General features: G+C 37.8%; 1 protein-coding gene across 1 annotated transcript in view; it reads right to left on the minus strand.

The window, feature by feature from the left end:
- The window catches only part of LOC150108538 (tyrosine-protein phosphatase 69D-like), a 655,365-nt gene that overhangs the window by 56,514 nt on the left and 577,019 nt on the right, over window positions 1–21,832 (minus strand). The gene's annotated exons all lie outside the window — the stretch shown is intronic.

Here is a 21,832-nt window from a genome sequence, read left to right on the forward strand (position 1 = left end):
AACTACAGGGTGTAGTAGACAGTTTTAAGAAAGGTGTGATATAGCAGTTGTCTTACGGGATATGAAGCCAACCTTGGCATTCATTCCAGTTACTGGGAAGGAGTAACTGAACCGTATAGCATTTGTATTGATACTGCAATTAAACTAGGATGTACAGATTTGTAGAAATGGGACCTTACCACTGCTTTGTAAAAAGTACATTGCAATTAAGGCTTCAAAAATGTACTCCACTGTTTCTTGTAATGATGACGTGCTAAGAAATGCCGATACTGCTCGAATTTACCACAATGAGTTGCTCAGAAGTTATAAAAGAGCTAACTTACAAGATCATAATGAAGAAAGTGGCTTCAAGAAGGCTGTGAAAAAAATCAGTCTGTTTTAGAGGGTTATTATTATTCATGACACCTCCAAGGAGTCCGAAAACTCATCACACCCGCTGTACAACTCTCCATCTCCACCACTACACCGAACATCTACTACCAATCAACTACATCAGCGCCATCTACCACCCACCACCACCACAAGAATTTTTTGTCAGTAAATTTTGTGTGTTTTGATGGGCCGATTTGTCTGTATGCAGGATAAAAAACCCAAGTTTCTGGGAGAAAAAACCCTGCTACCTCTGTATGAGATCGGCTAACTCACCTTCAATTGAAAAAGTCTATATAAAAACAGTTGAAAACAGATAAAAACTCGTTTGTTTTTATACATATCTTATTAATACCATCACAAAGCCCAGTATGATGTTATTAATAAGATATGTAGGAAGAGAGAGAGAGAGAGAGAGAGTGGAATGAAGTCATTAAAATATAAAAATAAGAACACAAGTGAAGAGCAATAAATTAAAGAAGCCAAGAAATTATATTCTTGGTTTTATCCTTTATCCAAGTGTAAGCAAACAAAGTGTGATTGCACATGAAGTAGCATCACGACTAGGCTACTTGTACATAGAGGCTGGGTCTGGGTCAGTCCCAAGGGGGTAGAAAGAGGGGAAAATAGTTCCGCTGCATAAAGGTGGTTCTAAGGCTGGTGTTGAAAATTACAGGCCAATCACCATAACAGGAATCGTTATCAAGGTCTTGGAGAAAATAGTCAAGAGGAAAATACAAGATTGGATAGATGAAAATGGGATACTCTATCGGGGACAGCATGGTTTTGTGAAGTGTAGGTCATGTCTCAGTAACTTGCTCACGTATTATAACACAGTGACGGCTGAACCGGATAAGGGTAATGGGTTTCCAGTGATTCTACTGGACCTTGCTAAGGCCTTTGACAGGATACCACATGGAATTCTAATCTGTAAAATGCAGCATGTGGGGATGGATATAGGATTGGTGAGATGGATAGGAGGGTGGTTGACGGAGAGATATCAGAGAGTGGTTTATTCAGGAGTAGAGTCCACAAGATGGCCTGTGACTAGTGGTGCACCACAAGGATCTGTTCTTGGACCACTGCTGTTTAATTTGTTCATTAATGATATAGGAAAGGATCTGAGGGGAACAGTTCATTTGTTTGCAGATGATGCAAAGTTGGGTAGGGCAATAATGAATGCAGATGATGTCAAAATTTTGCAGGATGATTTGGATAGATTGGAGGTCTAGGCTAAGGAGAATGGATGTCACTTTAATGTGGCAAAATGTATGGTTATACATTTTGGGATGAAAAGATTAGCAGCAGTTTACTATATTAGTGGAACTGTACTCCAGGAAATTGATGAGGCATGAGATTTAGGAGTGTTGGTAGATAAGGAGTTGAAGTTTAGGGGGTACATTGCAAAAGTGGCCAAATCAGCTCATCAAATCACTTGGTTGCTGAAGAATACGTTGACAAGCAGAGACAAGCATGTTATTGTTCCTCTATATCGAACCTTGATAAGACCGCATCTCGACTACTGTGCCCAGATTTGGTCACCTCGGTTTCTTCTTGACGATGAGGAGGTTGAGAGGATCCAGAGGCGAGTGACCAAGATGATAGCAGGTCCATGGAATGAACCTTATGAGAACCGGTTGAGGATTTGTGGGTTGCAAAAATTGGTTGATAGGCAGAGAAGGAGAGATATGATTGAGACATTCAAATTACTGAAGGGTTTCTATAAAATTAATTCAGAAGATATTTTTGAGAACAGGGCTGGTTGTGGGAAGACTAGGGGGACATCCATGGAAGCTGGGCAAAAGTGTGGTTAGTAAGGGTGTTAGAGCTAGGTTTTTTTACTTTTAGAATGATGAACGAGTGGAATAAGCTGCCAGAGTCTGTGGTGGATGCTGTGACATGGAATGAGTTTAAGGCGAGGTATGATAGATACTGTATGAATGTCGAATAGTTGTGATGAACATGACATGATTTGGGGCCTCTCTCGATGAGTCTAAGGACTCCCTGGAGTTGCCCATAATAATAATAATAATAATAATAGAGGCTAATAACTTCACATCCATTGCCTTAGTATCCCATAATGCAATGCACATACTCTTACAGACAAGTATAGTGCTATACTATAATGATTTGAGATACTAAGGCAACTGAGGCAAACTTTATTTGCTTACACTTGGATAAAGAATGAAACGAAGAATATAATATCTTGGCATCTTTAATTTATAGTAAAACCAAGTGAAAAAACTTTCAACGTCTATTGCTAATCCAGAGTATTTTAGCAATAAGGTGTGACACCTTTTGACTATTTGTATATGAAAATATGACTTCTGCATTACTTTAACTTTAGCTTCACTTCTGGGTCTGGCTCCCACTTATAACATTTATTAATGTTTGTCTATGTGTTTGCTTGCTTCTTGGGGAGTAGAGAAGCTCTGATTGGTGGTGGTGGGTTTTTGCCTGTCAATGAGTGGAGCCTTTGCTGAGTTTCTAGTACTTGAGTGATTCAGGTCAGGAGTGATGAGATTAATACTAATCCTTTAGGGTCACTCAGTGAGATTAAAAGTGATCTTGTTGATCACTTGGAATTTTCGGAGAGGTATCCCTGTACTTTAACATACCTCAAAAAAGATTGAAACCAGTCTGTGTAGGATATGTCCTTGTCCATAAGGATATGTGCATTGCATTATGGGATACTAAGGAAATTGATGTGAAGTCATTAGCCTCTATATACAAGTAGCCCAGTCATGAGGTTATTTCATGCAAACTTTGTTTGCTTACGATTGGATAAAGGATGAAAGAACCCAAGACTATAATTTCTTGGGTTCTATAATTTATTGTATAACCAAGTGAAGAAAACTTTCAACAAATTGAAGAGCAAGATACCTTCATGACAAAATGGGTACAGCATTCGGATAATCTTTTAAACAATATTGAGTCTTGTGATCCAGTTATTGTTAGTGAACAGACTAGTTCTACTTCCCAATTTAATATCAGTCCCATTACACCATGTTAGGTTAGATTGTTTATAAATAAATTGGGACTTCAAAAATCATAAATATGGTTCATCAAATTGGGATGTGATGAGATCACTGCAGAAATGCTAAAAGAATATAGGGAGAGTATAGTGACTAGGCTGACTGGGATTCTGAACATTTTCTATCAAAGTAGTAAAGTCACCATAGGCTTTACTAGCAATAAAATAGTGCCCATTTTTAAGAAAGGAGATTACATGCTGTGCAAAAATTATAGGGGTATCAGCTTATTGTCTATTCCAGGTAAGGTCCTCTGCATTATTATTACTCTCAACAGGATAAAAGTACTTAGTTGACAAGCAACTTAGAGATAAGCAAATTGAAAAGGAAGAAGTTGCATAGACTGTATATTTTTATTGAGGTAGATTCTTGAGAAATGTTTAAAGTCTCAGACCCTGTGATCGCATGTTCTGTTGATTGAGATCCTTACTGAGAAAGGGCTTCTGATCTAGTTAATAGGCAAAATATATGGAAGACTGTAAGATCTTATAGAATACCTGACAAACTCATTAGTTATGACTGCTTTATATGATAACAGTAACTTTTGTTAAAGTTGATAAAGCATATAATGCATGGTTTTAGATAACAACCAGAGTAAGTCTGCAGTGTATCATGTCAGGATACACTTAGATTTTAGTTTTGATGTACAAGACTCTGCAAGGAAAGTGATGGGGGCTAAAAAGGTCTAAGGTACCTATAGTATCCAATCTGGATTATGCTGATGATTTGGCTCAATTCACAAATAATGTGACAGAAATTAACTCCTTTATTGCTGCTGCTGGAAGTATACTAGGTCTGATTATCAATATCACAAAAATAAAGGTAATGAAAATATGTGATAAAAATGAGTCTTTTGTCTTTCTTAAAAGATGTGCTACAGAACATCTCGTTTCAATGATCTTAGAGGCTGTGTAACTAATATTGGTAAGGTGAGGAATGTAGTGGGTAAAAGATTAGAAATGGATATAGGAGTGTTCAAAAACTTAAAATATACAATAGTCTGGTTGCTAAAATAAATAAATTCTGTGTGATGATACTGCGTTCCCCCTTTTTATGGGAGTTCACAGTACCATCTAGCCCCCAAAATTTTATCCGGGCTCCAGAACCTGTGTCCTCAGACCGGTTTGCCTGTTTGTGGGATGAAAAAACTCCAGATAAACTGGCAGAAAAAACCCTGCTGTCCACCCCAAGACTGGCTAACTTGGCTATGGCTGAGGAAGATCCTTAAGCTCCTCACATCATTGATGGGAATTGAACCTAGGACACTCCTTCCCCAGGCATATAGTTGCAAAGCGCAAAGCCACTAGACTAACTGCGCGGACGTCTGGTTGCTGCGAAGCTGAGATGTGGACATTCTGTATGAGTGATAAATAGAGACTTGATGATTTTGATCAATGGTGTTTAAGGGGTATTTCAAGAGTAAGATGGTTTGACTTTGTGAATAATGATGAGATACATCAAATGAGTGGTCAGTTAACACTTAACACTATCCTATATAGGGAAAGGCTACGATGATTCAGTCATGTTGTCAGAATGACAACATGACCGAAAATTTGCTTGGTCAACAAGATTATATTAGAAAATTTGCTTGGTCAACAAGATTATATTAAGTGATCTAAATGGGTGTTAGGAAAAGAGAAAGATCCTGAATGAGATGGACTGACAACATCAGACAAGATTGGTTTCTCGAAATCTTTCCCTGGCCTCTGTCCAAAGATAGATCAGGTTCGATGTCCTAGGTTAGCGATGAGGTCTGCCTACAGAACAAGAATGGCAGAATCCATATAGCTGATCATTAATTAATTGATTGATCTTCAGGTAGTGAAGAAACTGGATATTGATGACCATCACTATTGAGAGTACTGAGGTAATAACAATGGGACAATAGCTTGATGGCTGACTTTTATTTCCATTTTTAGTTACAGGCAGGTTAAAGGTTTACTTCCATCTTGTTGGGTAGATGCCAGATGAACATGACAACTTATATAGGTGTTAATTTTGGACCACAAGTTTTTAACAAAAACTGGAGGAATATAATCTGGACTAGAAACCTTATTAGTTTCAAGATAAATCAGGATTTTTCTGATGGTGAAATATCAAAAGAACCATGGAGTATTGCATGATATGATTTTCTCAGCCATCTCAACAACAGCTGGAGGAAAAGATGGATGCCAAGAAGTCTGTCTGGGTGATGTTATCATGATACCATCAGGATGTGTGTATGTGAGAGAGAAAGAGAAGGAAAGACGCAAGGGCAGAAGATACACCAAACAGTCTTATTACGAGACCAGAAGTTGAGCAGGAGGCAAACTTATTGTATTTGCCCTTACAAGATTTGTTTTGGATTTGTTGATAGTTTTTTAATGTTGTTTTAGGGTATAAATTAAACTGAATGAAAAGCTGGTATTTTCAATGGCTTCAAAGTCAAAACAGAGTGGGGGAAACAAGGGCCTAATTCCAGTAAGTATTATTTCAGTTATCAGTTAGCAGGTGTTTTGGATCAGGACAGGAAAAACAGTAATCTGACCATGGAAAAAGAGGCATTGAAATCCATTGGATTTCAATATTGTTTAAAATCCAAATGCTGTACCCATTTATAGTGTACTCAACTGACACTATAAAATTACATTTTATAGTGTCAGTTGAGATTCTCTGGGAGAAATCAGTCTGTAGTAAAGGGGACATGGATAAGATTATGATTTGAATTGCCAACAGGAGAATACGCTTTGGTTTGTTTTGGTTTTGTTGAGGTTCAAGGGCACCTACGGTCATACTGCGATAATGTGGCAATGAGGATATAAAAACAAGTGGTAAAAGATGTACAAACAAGCAAGTGTAAAGAAGTTTGTAAAGAACCAAAAGGTATTAAAAAGGGTATATAAGATAATTACATTCTATAAAAAAAAATGATATATACAATATGTACAGAATCTACATACAGTGATAAATATTTGTGTTCTGAAAAATTTAAAGAAACACTTGAATATGACTGAAATGTTGACTGCACTCATTGACAAAATTAGGGCAGTTGATTTAAATGTGAATGATGGCTAGTCTGGTACCATACAACTCACACACAGACACGTTATCATCCCTTGATAGGAAGAGGTGTATAAAATGACTATGACCTATGCACAGCTGAACAAAGAACATCTTCCACTTTACAGTCCCTGCATAAACTATACTGCGACAATTCCATTTCAGGATTGATTTGAGAGAGCTTATTGTTGGTCATTCTATTCCATGATGGTGTAATAATTCATAAGACAGAAACTTTTGTTTCTGTCTTATGAACTGCCTGCAATCAGTGTAACAGATAGGTAGATGATGAAAGCTTGAGAAATAAGCTAACCTAGCTTCATTGTCTGCAGCTTTGTTTCCCCTCAATCCCAATGTGACTTGGGATTCAACAGAAGTGCACACTGAAATGTAGCTTTGATAACTGAGGGGAGGGGGATGTTGGATAGGAGAGAGACAAAGAGAGAGAACCGGATGGGTCTTCAGCTCTAGACTTCATATTTGCTACAAGGAGCTCCAATGAATCTGTATGTATGTATATATATATAAAAGGCACCTTTGGTAACACTGCAGTCCTATGTAGTTTAAACCAAGCTCTATAGCATATAGCTCAGCAGTGAAGTTGTTAATTCTAGTGGAATCTGAGCAGATTTATTTATTTCTTATCCAAACACAAGTAGTACAGTAGTAAGTAAGTGGTACAACATAATTTACAACAAATTAGGATACATTACAAATGAGAACAGCTTAAATTTGGTATCTGAGCAGATAGTATGCTATCTGATAAGACAGCATAAGATTCCACTGGAGCTCTGATTTTGAACCATTGTAAACAGCCACAAAATCGTGATATTCAATTCTATGGGCTTGAAAGAGTTGCTGGTAGATAACTGGCTTTCCTGCAGAACAAAAAGCTATATAGTGGTATATACGAATGCCATGACAGTAGCTTTGATGGCATCTATGCAATATTATCTACCTTAATATCTAGAGCCTCTAAGAGTGTTTTTTAGCAAATCAAAAGTCCATATAGCAGTCTGATGAGTGCTGTACAGAATCTCCCACAATGAGCAAAAAATAGTTCACCATGTAGGATAGTCAGGCAGGGATTTTATTTTGATAGCATATAACAGAGACAGTTGTTGACATCAAAGCGACATGAGTGGTTCATTTGCCTTGACAAAAGTTTGAAATGCTCCAGTGGAGGATAGGGTCCATCCATAAAAGTGTACTCCCTTTGGCAGAAATCTATATTTGGAAGCCATAATCAAGTTTCGATCTAATCAGTGCTTAGAATATAGAATATAACTGAGGGAAATTAGTGCCATAAGAGACAGAAGATAAAAGGTAAAAGATGTTCATCACTTTATAGCACTTATTTCACATCTGCATATGCCTTCTACCTATCATGGATAGGCCAGATGGCCTACCTACTGGTCTCATGTCATTGTCTTATTGTTTTTTTTTTTTTTCTCCAAAAAAATCAATTTTAATGCAGATCTCAAAAATTCTCCCACAAAAAATAGTTTAAAAAAATCCATAGAAAACAAAAAACATCCAACCATTTAAAAATCAAAAATCATAAAAAACAACAGGAATTGAACCCAAACAATCCACCAACACTGATTCTTACTAAAAAATTGTTTCTATATCCACTTCACCAACATCTGTGGCCTAAACAGCAATAAACAATGTGCACCATCACCTACAGTTAGCTAAACCAAAATTACTATTCCTATCAGAACCCCAACTGTCCAAACTACACATTACACAGCTCTTTCTTCCACAGAGGGTGACGTGAATTCATTAGACCTGGCATACCCTGCCAGAGGCTGCAAAACCTTGAATCCCCCCCCCCCCACACCGTTTGATCTGCTTTGACTCAGAACCTCTCTACCAAATCAACATGCAATTTTCATATACTCTCTATCACTCTCCAAACTCTGTTAACCACTCTGATCTCTTCATCTATCTCTCTAAAGCTTGACTTTCTGCAGTCGAAATACTGCAATAGTGAGGTCATCCTTTTGGGGACTTCAATGTTCGTGACTCACATTGGCTCCCCTTCTCCAGTTTCACCAATCAAGAAGTTGTTGCAGCAATGACCTATCTCAGCTAATTTGCTCTCATAATCTAATTTAGCCTTCCTTACCATACTATTGTCTGTGCAGTTAGTCTAGTGGCTTTGCACTTCACAACCATATGCCTGGGGAAGGAGTGTCCTAGGTTCCATTTCCGTTGGAGATGAAGGATCTTCCTTAGACATAGCCAAGTTAGCTGGTCTTGGAGTGGACAGCAGGGTTTTTTTCCCCAGTTTATCTGGGGTTTTTCATCCCACAAACTGGCTCCCGTGAACACACAGGGATACAGTCAGGAATACCTAAGATGATCCCTCCAGCCATAAGTCTGAATAGATCAGCTATGCCGGTCCCAAGCCCGGATAAAAAAGCAGGGATCGAGGTGGTACCATACCTCCCCCCCCATAAAAGGGGCTCACGGCCGTTGAATCACCAAACAAAATAAATAAATAAAACCATACTATTCACCCTTCTTGTTAGCTTAAACTAGCTGATGTCTTTCAGACAGTCAAGTTCCTTTATGCATATGATAAGCCTGTAATCCATTTCCATCTACTTCAATTTGCTCGCTAACTTGTCCTATGGCAATCTGTAGTCTTCTAATTCACTACATCTGTTACTTGTGATTAAAATGCAAGTGGATTGCTCATGCAAGAATTTTACATGCGCAATCTTTACAATCCCATGATGAACATCATAGAGAATCCTATATTTAGCAACCCAAACCTTTATTCTATTTCTAATCAATCTACCCAACACTTTTAACCCAACTGCAGCTCTACAGACTGGCACTGAGTCTCTAACCAGAAGCAGTCTCAGAACTGCTCTTTTTCAGTGACAATATTTTGTTTTCCTTCAACTATTTATCTAAAATATTATTAAAAATACAAACTTATTTAATACTGACCATTTACAAACATCTTACATTATAGCCTATCAGTTTCGCCAGCAAACTGTCTAGCTTTTTCAAGGCGTTTACAGAAAGACATAAAAACTAGTAAATGCAAATTGAAAGGAACATAAAAACATTGTAAACAAACTAGTAGCTAAGGTTACACGTTCGCGTGACAGAGTCTGAAAGGACTTATTGTTCTTATTCATTATCACGCATGCATGTTTGTTGTAAACGTGTAATGTGATTATTGGCTAGCTGTAGTTCAGATGGATTTAGAGAGAGGATCAGGTTTTTCCACAAACTGTTTAGGATTGCACCCTGATTTCTGTTGAGGTTTCTGCCGGTTTTTTGATGATGTTTGGAGGATATCCTCCAAACATCATCAAAAAATATCTATACGGTGACAACCCCAGACAAGAAGAATCAAGCTCCCAGCACATTTCTCTTGTAGTGACCCTTTCATCAAGTCAATTTCTTATCAAATAGCCAGAATACTAAGAGCCTACAACATCAGAGTGGTCTTCAAACCACCAGCATGAGACAGGTTTTAGGATCCCCAAAAGATAAGGTGTCATTCTACAAATATCCAGGAGTATATTACATTCCTTGCTCCTGTGGTCTTGCCTGCATCGGACAAACTTCACAGAGTTTAGAAATCAGACAAAAAGAACATGTTGGTGATGTAAATCACAACAGAAGTATCTCTTCTGGCTTAGCACATCATTTCTGTACGTCTAACCACACGATAGAATGGCAAAACAGCTCCATGCCATATCTGGATGATGACTACAGACATCGTTTGTTCAAGGAAGCTACAATAGTGTTAATAACCGCAGAACCCCTCAACAGAAATCAGGGTGCAATCCTAAACATTTTGTGGAAAAACCTGATCCTCTCTCTCTAAATCCATCTGAACTACAGCTAGCCAGTAATCACATTACACGTTTACAACAAACACGCGTGTGATAACGAATAAGAACAATAAGTCCTTTCAGTCTCTATCACACGAACGTGTAACCTTAGCTACTAGTTTGTTTACAATGTTTTTATGTTCCTTTCAATTTGCATTTACTAGTTTTTATGTCTTTCCGTAAACGCCTTGAAAAAGCTAGACAGTTTGCTGGCGAAACTGGTAGGCTATAATGTAAGATGTTTGTAAATGGTCAGTATTAAATAAGTTTGTATTTTTAATTATAAAATGACCAAATATGTTTAGTTTAAACACTAAAATATTATTATTATTAATTTTAATTTTTTATGGCTATGTTGCCTATTTTTCTTTAGGAGTACCTCTTTTACGATGCCATTGGCTTTTCACTCAATTTTTAGAGCATTGTTGGTTTAAAGCCATAGATAAATGAAGAATATAAGGAAGAATATGACCAATACATGGATGATATTCTATGCATTGGAAAACCAATATGCATCACCACTTTACAAGCATCCCTTAACGACTTTAGCAATAGACTAAAGTTCACTATAGAAACAAAGCATAAACCTAACATTAATTAGAACAAACAACAAAATAGCCACAAAAATATTCCAGAAACCCACACATATTAGAAATTACCTCCACTTTAACTCATATTGTCCTTATTCTAACAAAAAATCAGTCATTCTAACACATTTTATAAATGCATATAAGTTTTCGACTACACATAATTATCTCAACATAGAAATTATTATGTGACACCTCCAGGGAGTTCAAAGACTCATCGAGGGAGAGTGTGCCAACACCATCGAACAATTGAGCCCCATCTAACTGCTAACCACGCTCAAACTTGTTTAAGTTTTTGCAAGCGATTAATAGCAGAGGCTCTACCAATCGACCAACCTTCGGTGGCTATGCCAACCACACAGCAAAAACCCATCCAAACAATCCAATAACCAAAGCAAACTTCCCAACACAAAAAATTACTAAACTGCCATACATCCAGAACACATACAAAGCCTACAAATACATTTTTAAACACACTGACTATAAATTAGTGTTCACCATAAACCATAAAATTGGCAACACTCCTAAAACCTACAAAATCTCGCACATACAATGAAATACTAGAACACCACAATGTAGTAAAGAAATTTCCTTGCTAACAAAACTGTGACATCACCTACATAGGTTCCATGATCAGATCTTCATGGGCAAGACTTCAGAAACACTTCTGCAACTGCAACATACCAATCCCAGAACATTTAAGCAATAAGAAATGTGGTAACCAAAAGAGATACAAAATGCAGGGAAAACAGAAATAGCAGCTTACCCTCTTGAACAGAAACATATCCTACAAATTGACAAAGCCGTAATAGTGGACATACAAGAAAATGAAACAACGCTTAGAATATCGGAAACAACAGCCATAAAATGTGACAAAAACTCTATAAATGTTCACCATCCCTATATAATCTCCAAGAGTTGGAAGCTCCACAACATAAAAATTAAGTTATGACTCCAACCAATCGAAAACAACACAGATATCACTATCTCTCACCTTTTTTTCCCAAAGAATTCATAGCCTATCCTTGAAACCTGGGATTTAAATTCACATACCTGTGTCTTATCTGCAATTCGCTCATATCTTTCTATCTCCAGATTCTTCCCTCCCCTCCCCTTTCTGTCATATTTCAGCAGTAGTATATAAATGTTTATCGGTATAGGCCTGATGCTGCTCCAAAAGAAGAAAACCAAGAACATCCTACAAAGGTATGTCCAAAATTATTCCTTCCTTATATTCTTCATGTATCTATGTCTTTAAAACACCAATAATGCCCTAAAAATTGAATAAAAAGCCAATGACACCATAAAAGGGATACGCCTAAAGAAAATAGACAAAATAGCCATAAAAAATTAATATTAATTTAGAGGAGTAGCATTGTAAATTTTCCGGAAATAAATATCTTTATTATTATCATTAACATCTGACCTCCATGGAGTCAGAAACTCAGCATGAGATTATTATTATTATTATTTTCCTGACTCGCATGGAGTCACAAGACTCATTGTGGAAGGTCAACACTAGTGAACACAAAGTCTATCATACCACTCCTTAAAATCATCCACAGTCTGCACTTTCAACACCCTCTCAGGCAATGCTTTCCATGCTCCTACCACTCTCCATGCAAAACTTACTTCTTATCTGCAATTTTCATGACATGACATAGCCTCCATGTTTCCCATGTGTTCCAAAGATGACACCCAGTCAAAATGGCTCATACCTTGTTACTTCCACCCCTAATTTTGATTCATCATATTCTATCGTCCCCCCCCCCCAAATTTCTATCTTTCACCTTTTTTCCAAAGAATTCACAGCCTATCCTTGAAACCTGGGATTTAAATTCACATACCTTTGTCTTATCTGCAATTCTCCCACATCTTTCTATCTCCACAATCCCCCCCCCCCTTTCTGTCATATGTGAGCAGTAGTATATAAATGTTTATCGCTTTTACTCACCACCTCCTTTTGCAACTTCCAGAGATGGCCTTTTGTATTTGTTCCTTTCCCTCATTCTACCATATGAAAAACCTCCTCAGTGTTAATACAATAATAACCCTTCAACAGCTTCACTGTCTTAATCATACCCCCCCCTTGTCTTCTATTCACCAAACTCTGCAGTTCACCTGCCCTCAGTCTATCCTCATAATCAACATTATACTTCCTGATATTATTTTTGCTATTGATCTCTGCACCCTCTCCAGAGTTACTTCATTCTGTTTAAATCTGGTGACCAAATTTGAGCACAGAAATCTAGAGAAGTGGTCATCTGATCAAAGCTTTATACAATGGAACCAGCACACTTTTATCTCTCATGGCCAGTATTCTCCTCAACATTGCTGCAATTGTATAAGATGTCTTCACAACCTTTGCAATATGTCCCTGGAACTTTAAATCTCTATTCACAATCAGCCCCAAGATCCCTTGCTTCCTCCACTTCTTCCAGTAAAACCTTATATTTAGTTGCATTAAGCTGACATCCTCATGCTTTTGTCAACCCTTTCAGCTTATTCAAATCCTCTTGAAGAGCCAAAACATCAGCACTCTTAATAATAATGCTCCCAAGCTTCCCATTATCATCTGCAAACAACTGAACATTTCCCTGTAGTCCTATGACAATATCATTGACATAAAAATTGAACAGTAACCTGTGGAACTCTACTTGCTACCTTCTTACACCATGATACTGCTCCCCCATATACAATGGGAAATATGGGAAAGTCTTATTTTGATCACACATATCATGAATTATCACTATTGAAATATTTCCTCATTTATACCACTGTACTGTTTTATGTATAATATCATGCAGCTCTTACTTTTTAAAACCAATCCATTGTTCGCATTTCAATTTTAATTACCGTTATTAGTCCGTTATATTGAGGTTTTACTGTATATGGCTTTAAATAAATAGTATTACTTATCCCTCAAGTTTTTTTCATGTTAACTGAAGGAAGCTACCTTCAACTGGTTCCTCTGTTTTTCATAATCCAGCCTAGTTGGCTGAGTGTAAATACTGGGATTGAATCCCACAACAGACATCCCACAAAATATGGTAGATGAATTTCATTATTATTAGTATGAGCGGTGAAAGTCATTATTAAGAAACATCACCACACTGCTTAATACTGACATCAAATAGTTTGATGTTCCATGTTTGGTGGACCTTGATGGATTTTGGAATTAGATGCATCCTTACCCACCTACTCTGCTAATGTATGATAAATATGGAACCTTTTGTATAGAATTCACATAAAAAAACTCTTTTGGATTCTTCCTGCAAGATTCTCATTAAAAAATCAAGTAGATCCTAAAATATCACTAACCTCCAAGACTTATTAACATCGAGCCTAATCAATGTCTCATAATACATATCTAGTCATTCATTTACAGCCCTTTCTATTATTCTGCTCCTCTCTGGCTTTTGCATAGCAATGTTCTCACCACTATGAAATATACTAAGTGTGCTCATTAAACATTCTCTGCAGTGGTCACTTTGCCAGTATTCCTATTCATCAATGTCACTATTATGTAATCATACTTCTTACAAGCAGAATAACTCCCTTGAATTTCTGATTAGCCTAACTTGCCAATCTCCTCACATATTAGGTTTTTCCCCCCCCTCTTCCTTAGTATGCTTGTCACTTTTCTAGAATTTATTATTACTACAGTAACCTCCATGTAGTCATTAGACTCATCGTGGGAGGGTCACTCAACTAGCGACATATCTATCATATTGAACTAAAATCATTTACACAATGCACGCTGGCAATCTGTTCCACTCACCAACAGTTCTCCATGTAAAAAATCTATTCTTCATACTATAATAAATTGAGTTTAATCCTTTATCCAAATGTATGTAAACAAAGTCTCATATATAGACTTTGAAATATCTTCAGGACTGAGGTAAGGTAGTGCAACTCCAAGCAAAGGTGGACCAAGCTCTCATCACTCCTTGTCTCAGTATTTCCCATAATAAAACACATCTCCTTGCGGACATGTATACTGCTATGCATTAAGGGAAGGGCCACTACCCAGCCCGGTTTCAACCTTTATTGAGGTCTCATCAGTGGGAGGCAGACCCAAACGTGGAGATACTAAGGCAGAAGCAATAGGAGAGGTCATATTTACCTATAGGAGTTGCCAACAGGTGTACCACCTTATTATTGAATTACTCTGGATTTAGAGAAAGCTGTTGGAAGTTTATTTTTCACTTGGTTAGGCTAATTAGGTGCAAACTTTGTTTGCATACACTTGGATAAAGGATTAAACTAAATTTATTATAGTCTAACCAAGTGAAAAATAAACTTCCAACTATTCTTCATACTCTACTACTCCACATCTTTATACAACATCCAGGGATGGCCTCTCATTCTTCCCATCTTACTGTTCACTCTTTTTATAATTCCTTCTACATTAATCTGGTAGAATCCCTTAACTACTTGAAGGTATCTATCATATCTCCTCTTTTTCTCCTATCCAACAAACTCTGTAATCCCCGTTCCCTCAAATGCTCTTCATAACCAACACTCCAGATTCTTGATATTCCTTTGGGCATTTGTCTTTACCCTTTCTAGTGTTTCCACATCATAATGAGAACTATATGACCAAATTTTAGCACAACAGCAGTTCATGTGTGGTTGAACCAATGCTTTTATATAGAGGTATCACCAACTCCTCCTTATTCCTACCATCAATGTACATTTTATCAAAACAAATATGATGTTTAGTGTTTGCAACTTGCAGTGTACCCTTAGAACTTTAGCCCACTATCTATCATAATCCCAAATCTCATTCACTGAAGTACAGTCCCACCAATACAGTACATAGTGTTATATCTCTGTACCCCCAAAGTATAACATCTTGTATTTATTAATGTTAAAATAACAACTCCCACTCATCTCTCCAAGCTAAAAGTCTATACAAATTTTACTATAGAGAACTAACATCAGCAGTACTCCTGATAATTCTACCTAACTTTGCATCATCAGCAAACATTTGACGATCCCCAGTCAATCCACATGAAATATCATTAACAAATAACTTAAACAGTATGAACCCAAGAACAGAACCCTGAGGCATACCACTGGTCACTTTCCTTTTCTGAAACACTGTCCCATCACACAAAACTGGCTGGTATCTTTCAGAATGCCGATCTTCAATCCATCTAACCAATCTGTTATCCATTCCCATCTTCTGCAGCTCATACACCAATCTGTCATATGGTAATCTATCAAATGCCTTTGCAAAGCCAAGAAAATCACTGTATATGAATCTCCCTTATCCAACACATGCATTACCTTGTCAAAAAATGTAAGCAGATTGCTAAAAGAAGACCTTCCCTTCACAAATCCATGCTAACAAATCCATCATAGAGAATCTTATGTCCATCAAACCAATCCTGTATTCTATTCTATTTCTTGTCACTTTTACTACAATATCTCATATCTGTTGCATAACAACTTTTTTCTTCCTACTCCTTGTCTAAACTTCATTCCTACCTTATTTATAGGAATGAGTCATGGAATACAGCTGTTTGGTGCCTGTGTCTATAGCAATGATATAATGACTACATACATAACTGTTCATAATCACCCTCTTTATGATTCCATATATTCCTCTTTGACCAACAACTTACCTTACTTGGAAACATCCCAATTTAATGCTTATGATCACTCCTTTCAACCAGGTGCAGTGTTGATACCTCATTCATAACTATATCCTTTGAGGCTATTCACCAAATCGACATTTAAAAATGTTATTTTTCTTCTATCACATGCTATGCCATCTGAGTAGTTGTCTTGCAGAAACTTATTCTCTTTGCTTTCATAAGCTATTTCCTCTTCAATCTGATCAATATTTCAATAATTCAAATCTAAGTACTTATTATTATTATTATCTAAGACCTCCAGGGAATCAAGGACTCATTGAGGGAGGCTATAAATCATTCAAACCAGCTGTATAACCTTCTCTGAAATTTCTTTAGGGGTAGTGAGTGCACACTAGATGCACTCGCTACCCCTAAAGGCAAACTATTCCACTCATTCAATCACTGCTTTATGCTCTGTGAGAGAAAAAAAACCTAGCTCCTAACCCTTTCTTGACTGTGAACAAATTTAACTTCTATGGATGTCCCTGTAGTCTTTCCCCACCTTCCATATGATGCAAAAATTTCATCAGATGCTATCCTATAATACCCATTCAAACGTTTATAGGCCTCTATCATATCACCCCTCTTTCTCCTGTTAACCAGAGTCTGTAATCCACATACAATCTGTCCTCATTATCTAAATCCCATAATCCAGATATAATCTTTGTAACTATGTTAAAGATACCAAGCAATTTCCTGAAATTTTTATTTAATAAGGTTATAACACCTTATGGTAACTCGTTTTGGTAAAATACTTACAAGCTCTGCATTACTAAATCTTGGTATTTCTAGCCTGGCTCCCCACTGATGAGACCTCAATAAAGGTCGAAACCGGTCTGGGTAGTGGCCCCTTGCCTTTAATACTAAACATCATACATCCCCTTCTTGGAGATGTGTTTTGGCATTAAGGGTAAATATTAAGATTAGTGATCAGAGCTTGCTCCACTTCTACCACGAGTTGCCTTGGTCTTGCACTACCTGTGGGATCAGCTAGTCTTGCATAAATTGCAGGCGCAAACTTGACATTTTGTCTGTTTGCTTACTTAAAATGGAGTAAAAAATGGAGTAAAACCAGGTTTAAAATTGCTTGGTATCTTTAACATAACTATACTCAAGTTAAAAATACTTTCTAAATCTTTGTAACTCTTCATTGCACTCTTTCCACAGCATCTTTATGCTCTTGAAATCTGGGAGACCAAATCTGAACACAATAATCCACGTGTGATCTTATCAAAAGCCTTATAAAGAGGCAAAATGACTTTCTTATCCTTACATGTCAAGATTCGCTTCAACATCGCAATTATCCTCTAAGTTGAATTTGTAACTTTTGCTATGTGACCGTTAAACTTCAAATTCCTATCCACCAATATGTCAAGATCATTTGTCTCCTCAGTTTCTTGATCCCTTGCCTCCTCAGCTGGGGAGCCTCATGGTGGACAGCATGAGAAAAGTGGATGCTCCAAGAGGATGTGAATGCATGTGTAGACAGGAAAGGGATGACCTGGAATGGCTTCAGTCGAGCATGGCGTGATCACATCGAATGAGGGGTACCAGTGGAACTAGCTGTAGATCCAGGAATGAGCTGTTGTATTTGTATACAAATGCTAGAAGTGTAAGAAACAAGGCAGATGAAATGGTTACACTAATTGAGTCTGTTCACCCAAAAATTGTTGGAATAAGTGAGACATGGTTAGATAAGGACATCTGACAGGAATAGATGGAAAGGGTATGATGTGTTTTGTGAGGATAGAAGGGATAAAAAGGGAAGGGGAGTGCTATTGATGATAGAGAAAGAGTTATGTTCATACAAAGTAGAGATGCAAGAAGGAAATAGTGCTAGTGGTTTTGAGGCAGTATGGTATGAGATAGAGAGATGAATGGAATGAAATACTTGGTTGGATGTTGTTATAGACTAGGTAACGTGGATGGTAGTGACTATTATTATTATTACTACAGGCGACTCCAAGGAGTCCTTAGACTCATCAAGGGAGGCCCTAAACATCATGTCCACACAACTATTCGACATTCTCACAGTATCTATCATACCTTGCCTTGAACTCATTCACTGTCATAGCACCCACAACAGCTCTGGCAGCTTATTCCACTCATTCACCACTCTAAAAGTAAAGAACCCAGCTCTAACAACCTTACTAACCACACTCTTGCCCAGCTTCCATAGATGTCCCCTAGTGCTCCCACCACCAGTCCTCATCTCAAAAATATCCTCTGAATTAATCCTGTAGAAACCCTTCAGTAGTTTGAATGTCTCAATCATATCTCCTCTTTTCTGCCTAGCAACCAATTTCTGCAACCCACAAATCTTCAACCAGTTCTCATAAGATTCATTCCATAGACCTGCTGTCATCTTGGTCACTCGCCTCTGGATCCTCTCATCCTCCTCCCCATCAAGAAGAAACCTAGGTGACCAAATCTGGGCACAGTAGTCGAGATAGGGGTCTCATCAAGGCTCGATACAGAGGAACGATAACATGCTCATCTCTGCTCATCAAAGTATTATTCAGCAACCAAGTGATTTGATGAGCTGATTTAGCCACTTTTGCAATGTGCCCCCTAAACTTCATCTCCCTATCCATCAACACTCCCAAGTACCTAGCCTCATCAATCTCCTGGAGTACAGTTCCACCAATGTGGTATACTGCTGCTAATCTTTTCACCCCAAAATGCATAACCTTACATTTTGTCACATTAAATTAACATCCATTCTCCTTAGCCCAGACTTCCAATCTATCCAAATCATCCTGCAAGATTTTGACTTCTTCTGCATTCACTATTGCCCTACCCAACTTTGCATCATCAGCGAACAAATGAACCATTCCTCTTAGATCCTTACCTATATCGTTAATGAACAAATTAAACAGCAGTGGTCCAAGAACAAAAACAGAACCCTGTGGCACACCACTGGTCATAGGCCGTCTATTGGACTCTACTCCTGAATAAACTACTCTCTAATATCTCTCCATCAACCACCTTCATATCCATCTCACCAACCCTTTATCCATTCCTATATGGTACAGGTTATGGATTAGAATTCCATGTGGTATCCTGTCAAAGGCCTTAGCCAAGTCCAGCAGTATCACTGTAAACCCATTACCCTTATCCAGTTCAGCTGTCACTGTGTTATAAAAGTTGAGAAAGTTACTGAGGCATGATCTACCCTTCACAAAACCATGCTGTCCCCCATACAGTATCTCATTTTCATCAATCCATTCCTGTATTTTTCCCTTGACTACTTTCTCCAAGACCTTGACAACGACTCCTGATATGCTGATCGGTCGGTAATTTGCAACAGTAATCTTGGATCATCCTTTATGCAGTGGAACCATTTTCCCCTCTTTCCACACCTTCGGGACTAAAGCAGATCCAAGACTCAGATTAAACAACATGGTCAAGGGCACTGATAATTCTTTAGCCGCTTCATGTAAGACCCGTGTCGGTATACCATCCAATCCCATGAAACGTATAATCAAATTAGTCAAGCAAATAAGAAAAGAGTGATCATTATGGACGATTTTAATTATGGCAATATAGACTGGAATGATGAGATAGCAACTGAAAGTAAAAAAAAATTAGTTTCTTGAGTTTTCAAGGATAACTACCTCAGACAGTATGCAACATAAGGCACATGAGGATTGAGAGTCTTGGATTTGGTCATCTCATCAGAGAATGTAATTATAAATGAGGTATTAAATCACCCCCCAATTGGTGAGAGTAACCATGAGGTGATTATCTGGGTGGTTGACAGCAGTGTGAGGACCTCTTTAAGAAAAGGGTATATGTGGAACTACAAGGGGGTGATTATGAAGAGCTTTGGAGACAGCTTGTGGGTGTAGCATGGAATGAGGAGTTAGCTGGAAAAGAGATAACTGCAGCTTGGGGGATTTTCAAAAACTATCTAGTAGATGCAATGTCTAAATGTATTCCAAGGGTGAGAAAGTTAAAGTAGGTGTGAAATGGATGAATAAAGAGATTAAGCATGCGATAAAGAGAAAAATGACATTATGGAGGCAGCATAAGAGAAGTGGAAATAAACCAAATCCATGAGGACTACAAAGACCAGTCAAGGCGAGTGACTTGGCTGATGAGTGTAGCTAAAGTGAGGTATGTACAGCAGTTAGCTATTGAAGCCAAACAGAATCCTAAGGAGATCTTTCGATATGTAGCCAGCAAAAGAAAGAATGATTATGGAAGTAGACAATGACTGAAGAAAATGGTATAAAGACAGCTGTCGCAGAATGTGTGGTGGAGATACTTAATGAACAGTTCATATCTTTCAATCTTGTGAATGTAACTTCATGGAGAGATTGAGAGCAGTGATTATGGGGAGGAGAGACTGACTGTAAGTGAGCAAGAGGTGTATGCGAAGGTGAGCAAACTAGATGTAAATAAGGCTGTGAGACTTGATAATATATCACCACATATTCTGAAGGAGCGTGCCAGGGAGTAGACTCTGGCCTTGACATATTTTTTTTAATACAGGTCTTGCACTGGGTCAGGTTCCTAAGGAGTGGAAGGAGGGCAAGATTGTGCCACTTCATAAAGGCAGTGATAGAACTCAAGAATCAAATTATAGGCCTATCTGTTTGTCAGGTGTTGTAGTTAAGTTGTTGGAGAAGCTTGTGAGAACTAGGATCCAGAATTGGGTTAATAACAATGGTATTATCTTTGATAGACAGCATGGATTTGCTAGAGGTCATGTTTCAGTAATCTACTTACTTATTACAATAAGGTGACTGCTTCCTTGGACAGAGGAGAAGAATACACAGTAATATACTTAGATTTTGCAAAGGCTTTTGATAGAGTACCTCATGATAAGTTTAACAAACTGGAGTGGATGGGGTTGGATATTAGATTGGGGCATTAGATTGGAAATTGGCTGTCTGATAGGTATTAACAAGTTGTGTATGGGGGGAGCGATATACAGGAAAAGGAAAATTACTAGTGGTATGCCTCAGGGGTCTGTTTTAGGGCCATTGCTGTTTAACTTGTATATTAATGATATTGGTGAAGATTTGGATGGCGATATTAAGTTGTTTACAGATGATGCAAAGTTGGGATAAACCATGAAAAGTAGAGAGGATGCTGTGCCTTCTTGTAAGGACAAGAAGGCACAACTTGAGTGTCTTCTTGTCCTTGAATAAATGAACGTTGATTGGGCATGAGAATCGGGATGTGAGCTCAATGTTGCAAAATGTAAGGTTTTAAAATTTGGAAAACAAAAATGGGATGCAGAATTTTTGCTTGGTGAGGATATATTGTTGGAGGTTGAGGAAATAAGA

The sequence above is a fragment of the Typopeltis vanoorti genome, chromosome 3 (assembly GCF_054136105.1).
Source record: "Typopeltis vanoorti isolate ZY-2024b chromosome 3, IOZ_Tvanoo_1.0, whole genome shotgun sequence".
NCBI lineage: Eukaryota > Metazoa > Arthropoda > Arachnida > Uropygi > Thelyphonidae > Typopeltis > Typopeltis vanoorti.